General features: G+C 38.4%; 1 long non-coding RNA gene across 2 annotated transcripts; it reads right to left on the reverse strand.

Annotated features, from left to right (window-relative positions):
- Window positions 1-2,956: 2,956 nt before the first annotated feature.
- Window positions 2,957-5,534, reverse strand: LOC114543336. Of its 2 annotated transcripts, XR_003689990.1 has the most exons (4): window positions 5,497-5,534; window positions 4,150-4,286; window positions 3,420-3,705; window positions 2,957-3,330 (listed from the first exon to the last, which is right to left on the reverse strand). It is a non-coding gene; the product is annotated as an uncharacterized LOC114543336 (long non-coding RNA). The 2 variants fall into 2 exon arrangements; XR_003689989.1 differs by lacking the exon at window positions 5,497-5,534 and having other exon boundaries at window positions 4,150-4,561.
- Window positions 5,535-5,789: the final 255 nt, after the last annotated feature.

Consider the following 5,789-nt stretch of genomic DNA (forward strand, 5'->3'; position numbering starts at 1 on the left):
CCACTCAGGTACATTAATGCCTGGCTCCCAGTAGCATATTTAGGGAAAATAAACGAAAAATCATTAAAAAAATAAGTATGGCCTTAATTATTACCATTCAAGTTTTATATGTTTTGTCTAAGTAGTTTCTAAAATTTAACCTACTTTTTGTTGTCATGGCAACGATCACGTGATATATATCGAAAAACAACACAAAAAATATACGTTATATTCAGAGGCTCTGCAGCAGTATAATTCGTGATTGAAAGGACGCAGAATTGCCATAATCATTCATACATGATGTCAGTGTTTGTTGAATGAATCGGGAAAGTTGACAATTAGGCTTCGTTTCAATATTTTATGAGGCTATATTACGATGATCGGCGTCGAACGAATGTTAATCGCGTCATTAAATGTTATTTCCAAATAAATGTACGATTTTCCAATAAACGTAGGAAACTTTCCCCCCTTGTTAATGTTTTTAGTTAATGAAATTGTGAAAAATCTGCCAAATTATCATGCTGCAAGTCGAACGCGTTTTTCGTGTGACATTAAATAATAATAGTCGCCATCATGAAATTGCGCCAGCGTAATATTGACATCGATGCAGCGGCTCCACATAATAATATGGCTATTTCCATGGTGTTAGCGTTTAACAACATGGAGGCCATTTTCAAATGAATATGACTGAAAAATGTTCACTTTCTAGGGCAATATTTGTATTTTGAAAACAATATAGCGTGTTATAAAAATCATATTTGTACTAACGATAGATAAAAGTACTTATAATTAGCATGTATATTTACGATTTTCTTCTGCAATAGAATTAAAAGCGCTTTATACGCGCGCGATATATGTTCGCCAAATTTACATAAACACTGCGAAGAAAGTTATGTATTTTTGGCGACAAAACGCAGGAAAATTTATATGGCTAGGTTACATAATATGTGAAATCATCACAAGACCAGTGACGCAGTTCCGCAAGTTTTAAATTTACGCGCAAATTTCAAAACGTTCTACTGCAGTGAAGAACGCAATCGTTGGCGCAGCAAAATATATTTACACTATCGCTATACAATCGATATTATAAATTATAGTGTAGCTCATTTTATTTGAGACAATAAAATTCTGAATGTCTGGGACATTCATTCATCCTTTAACGGGTGGGTTTGCGCGAGGGATCGCTTGGCAAATTTCAGCTCAAGTTGACGCAGATGAGAATCTAAAATGCGAAGAGAATGAGAGGCGAAAACTTTATCAAGCGCGATTGATGCGGGAGAGATATGATCGCTTCTCAAACACATTTCAAAGCTGCAAGGAAAACTTCCCCCTTGACCTGAAACGTTTTGATAAACATTTCCCAACCCTACGCGTGAAATTTAGTCGGTGGAACCACAGGAAGATAGCAGAGCGGAACCAATACACTGCGACATTTAACATTAAAGCATGGAATGAACTGTCCCAAGCGATGAAGATTGAACACACGTTTCAAAATTGTAAGCCATGCCAGTTCAAATACAGTCATATTCAAGCATTATTCCCGGTAAAATCACATCGATACACAGGCTCAATGAAGGAAAACAATCCTCATGTTGCAAACACGACTATTGCGATCCAACTACCCAGTAACCAACCATGTAACACCACCACCACTGTCCGTAAAGCGAGCGAGACTGCAAAGTCATTGTACGACCAAGTAAACCCCATTTTTAAAAAGGTAACAGGCCATTCCCTTGTAAATGCGCTGACAAAGGTCAAAGATCTGAATATTGAGGAAAAAAAATCAAAAGCTGAAAAGAGAAAAACAAGGAGAACTAATTACAGAAAATTCAAGGAAGCAGTTCAGAAAGAATGGGAAAATACATCTTTTATAAGGTAATGATATAAAAATATTCTCATGGGTAAAGGTATTCAACCAAGAAGCCGGGGTGGTTATAGTGAGGTAAAAATATCCAGCCAGGGTATAAGTAGTGAGATACCATACCCAGCCAGGATAACTAGTCCTGTACAAATATCCTATAATATCCAGCCAGGGTATATAGACATATCATATACCCTGAGTCTGTGATCAGGGGTAAATTACAGGTAATTAAGGTAAAAATATCCAGCCGGAGTAGCTGGTGATATATCATTAGTGAAAATGAAATATAATTTTATTTAATAGATGCTTTGGAAATCGACAATCATTAGCAGGAAGACAAAGGGAAAGGTTGACAATTGGTTTTGAAAGTAAAAAAGATGCAATAGAACGCACAAGGCAGCAGAAACAGCAAGAGAAACAGAAAAGTCCTGTTGGCAAGTTTGCTGACATGGAATGGGATAAGGAAGGGATGAAAGATGAAGTAAACAGTTATGGAGATGACACTTTGGTCAACTGGTCTGAACTAGCAAGACAATTTCAAATCAAAAACAAAGCTGGAGAGATAGCTCAAAACGGTGGTCAAATTGCTATGGAGTGGCTAAAGTCAGAAGGTGTTAATGTGGAAGGATTTAGGAAAAGAAGGAGAGAATGTAATGAGGGCAACATAAGAAAAAAGTTAAGAAGAGGTGCAGGTGGTGAAATCACTGTTCCTGTTCCTGAAACTAATGGTAAAGTGCTGAAGAAATTGCAAGAAAAAGTTTTGTCAGGCGAAATAAATGTTGGGGAGCTAATAGTGCCAAGAAAGGTAATTTAATCTCAATTATATATTAATTACAATTAATGATAAGATCAAATGCAGTTTAGCTTTTGTGATTCTAACTTCTAATATTGACATACGTGTATATAGAAAAGCAAGCACTGTAAATGTTAATAAGGTAGTAAATGTTGTAGATTAACCCATTAAGGGGCAATGAGTGGGTTAATACACTGTTAACAAGACGGACCAAGTAAACTTTTAAGAATCTTTCATTTTTGTTTAGTATGAGAAGCTAGTGCTCAAAAGAGGATGGCTCAATCGAGAAGTCGTCCTTTTTTGTGGAAGGACGCAAATGCCCACTGGTTGAGATCAGGAGAAGAAAGCTACATGAGTTGGAGAAATTTATGCGGATTAATGATGAAAAAGATGTGAATAGCATGAGTGTGACAGAAGTTGAGAACAGGTTGACAATGCTAAATGAGAGAAAAGAGGGTGAGGATGAAACAGATATGAGAGAGCGGCTGAAGGTAATGGAAAGAACACGGCATCTACTCGTATGGCATGACCTATCTACAGTTGCAAACCATTCCCACCTTGTCTTTATGGCAACCTGCTTGTATGACCAAGCCACATTCTATACCAACAGTGAATACGAAGCCATCACTGGAAAAAAGGTCAACATCCAGTCATTGGTTGAAGCACCAAGTCTGTACATCGTTGCAAGGTCATCATCCTGTGATGAAGATCAATTGTGTTACATAGAGACCAGACTTGAGTGTTTAGAACAACTCTCAGATCCTATTACAACAACCACTGGTGTACCTGTTTCAGACAAGATGAGGTTCTTCCATGGTGACAGTCCTTCTCGTCAATATGAAGCTGGCCAACAGAAGGGTGGGAATTTCTACTGTGCCATCTGTGGTGCCAATGCTCATCGGGTGTATGAACTTGATTATGTGTTTCGTTGCCCACACGTATCATTGGAGGATCGACAGCAGTTGGTGTTTAAAGGCCCATGCGGTGCAGCAAATTCTTTGGCAAAGTCAAATAAACCTTTCCATGGATTAACAAAACCCAACTTGATCAGGGAGTTGAATGCCAGATCAATCTACGAAGGAAAAAAGAAGAAAGAACTAGAAGATCTCTTGAGGGATGAACTGCATGGAGTTCAAAGAGTGCCAGCCCTACTATTTACCAGTCCCAACAAAACCTTAGGGTCAATTAACTGTGCTAGTTATGAGATTCTAGGTTTTGAACCCCTCCACGACATTGGGAAGCACATCGAAAATCTATTTTGTGAGCTACCAGACCATCTGCCACCCAATGAAGCTTCTAAGTTGAAGGCTGTTCTTGAATTGAGCATTGGGGGGAAAGAAACGAAACGAACCTTTGATTACCGCTGTGCTTTGATTGTTGTTTCCAATCAGCTTCGAGGCTCAGTTAATCCAAAGGTTCAATCATTGCTTGACACCCTTGTAGAAATTCAAGAAATAGCCTACAACTCAGAAGCCAAGAGAACACCACGAGCAGTTCTGAGACTCCATAACCTTACCTTTCATCATGCAATGTTGTGCAGGTCAGTTATCGGATTTTCCCTGAAGCAAATGTCAACTCGGAAGTTTTATGGTAACTACTTCCACAACATTACAGCACATGCACCAATCCAGAACAGATTAATAAGCGGCCGATCTACAAACACAGAAGAACAGGAAAGAGTATTTAATAGTATTAACAATATAACCCGAATGACATCATCTAACCATCCTGACCACATCATTGGTAATGTCTTTATCCGAGTCCAGGCTGAAAAGAAATTGAAAGCTGAACAACCTTCAACCTCCGACACACAAGAAGCTCATGTTTCCAAACTTGCATCTTCTCTACCAAATTTTGGAAACACTGTTATTTCTAAACAGATGCTAGCAAGGAATTACAGATCTTGGCAAGTTCATCTTGAAAGGATCTGTGATTTCTTATTAGCAGGTGAAAGAATTTGGTGGAGAACATGCAACAATGGTGACATTGAGTTTTTTGATGCAAAGGGAAATCCTGAAGCAGTTCCTAAAGGACCAACTTTGCATCATTTTCGCTCCAGCAACTTCAAGAAAGAAGAGGCTTATTTGAAATGCTGTTGGCAAACCTTCTTGGAGAAAAAAATAAAAATGCCTATAAAAGTACTTCAGGTGGAAAATTCTGATGGTAATATGGAGACTGTCATGTGTACAACAAATCAGGAGGATGAGGAAAATGTCGGTGCTGTGGATGAGATTGAAGGTAGGTGTGATGTTGTGGTTGATTGTGATGCTGTGGTTGGTTGTGATGCTGTGGTTGCTTGTGATGTTGTGGTTGCTTGTGATGCTGTGGTTGCTTGTGATGCTGTGGTTGATTGTGATGCTGAGGAACACTCTGATGCTGCAGCTGGTTGTGATGTTGTAGTTGGTTGTGTTGACATTGTTCAAACTAGTGGTGAGGGGGAGAAAGCAGATGATTGTAATGGAAGTGGTGAGCAATATACTGTTGGACGTAATGTAAGGTTAGTTGAAGTTTCTGAAGAAAATGTTGCTTGTCTTGAGATTAATTGTCAGGAGGAAGCCGATGAAAATGCAAATTCTGAAGCTGGTATCATGCAAACCACAAATACAGATAAAGGTACTTTCACCAACATTTGTATTTGACTGTCACATAGATCACTGTCGTCCATGTATGAACATATTTTGCTTAGGCACTTAGCATATTTCTTCTTGTTTATTAGAGAGAAAAACAGAAACACACCAAGGCCAAAAGCTGGGTTTTATCTTAGGACTGACCGATGAGGTGATTCAGTTTGACAGAGCAAGAAAAAGATTGAGGGTTTCTCCAAATAACAAGACACTAATAGACACACACACAGACATCTTACCAGTCATGGAATCCAAAATATCTCAGCAACAAACCAACCTCAAAGAACATTTAAAGAAAATAGAGCATCAATACTTCGAGAAAACTGGTAAACTACTAACATCAAAACAGTTGATGAAAGATCCAACATCCAAACTGCTAATGGCCAAAATGAAATACTGCAAAGCCCTGGTGTATCAGTGGCAGCTGGAAAAGAAATAATTTGAAAAGTTAAAAAAACGGCTCTTTTAAGAGCCACCAAATATATAAAAGAATCGTAAACGAAAAATCGATAGAATTCTCACCTTAATACAG

The sequence above is a fragment of the Dendronephthya gigantea genome, unplaced genomic scaffold (genome assembly GCF_004324835.1).
Source record: "Dendronephthya gigantea isolate DGI-Jeju-01 unplaced genomic scaffold, DenGig_1.0 000440F, whole genome shotgun sequence".
Classification (NCBI taxonomy): domain Eukaryota; kingdom Metazoa; phylum Cnidaria; class Anthozoa; order Malacalcyonacea; family Nephtheidae; genus Dendronephthya; species Dendronephthya gigantea.